We start from the raw sequence: 803 nt of genomic DNA on the forward strand, positions 1-803 counted from the left end.
CTGAGGCTGCGGTGGCCGTGAGGGTGCCACTGCACTTCAGCCTGGGCAACAAGAGTGAGACTCCAACTCAAGAAAAAAAAGAAAAATTTCAATAATGTTCAATATTGGCAGGTTGGCCAGAAACAGCTATTCTCGTAAATTGCCTGGTAGAAGTTTAATTGGTATAACCTCTGTAGAAGGCAGTTGGGCAAAATCTAGCAAAATAATAAGTTCATATACTGTTTGGCTCAGCTTTACACTTCTAGGAATTTATCTTACAGATAGACTCATACATGTGCTAAAAGATGTCTGTATACGATGATGCACTGCAGGGCTGTTTATAATAGGAAAGAATGGACCCTCCCTAAGTGCTCATTACTGGTAGCCTGTTTAAATAAACTCTGATACTATGCAGCGGTCATTATAATAATATGGAGCTATGGAATGATTGCCAAGATATTTAGTTAAGTAACATATGCAAGATGCCAAACTGTGTGGGAATTGTGTACAAAGAGAAGGGAAGGATTGGATCATAATTATGGAGAGAATAGCTAACATTTAAATTGTGGTTGTTTTCTGTCAAGCACTGTTCGGAGAATTTCACGTGTATTAGTCATTTAAATCCTCACAGCAACCCTATGAGGCAGGTACTACTGCTATCTTTGTCTTACAGCTTAATAAATTAAGGTGTAGAGAGAAATTTCCCCAAGTTCACACAGCTGTTAAGTGGTAGAACCAGGATATGAACTCAGGAAGTCTGGCTCCAGCACCTGTTACTCTTAGCCAATGTACTAACTTATTAGTACACCATCTTGTATATCTAT

The sequence above is a fragment of the Carlito syrichta genome, unplaced genomic scaffold (assembly GCF_000164805.1).
Source record: "Carlito syrichta isolate Samal-C Ts95f unplaced genomic scaffold, Tarsius_syrichta-2.0.1 Scaffold316816, whole genome shotgun sequence".
Lineage (NCBI taxonomy): Eukaryota > Metazoa > Chordata > Mammalia > Primates > Tarsiidae > Carlito > Carlito syrichta.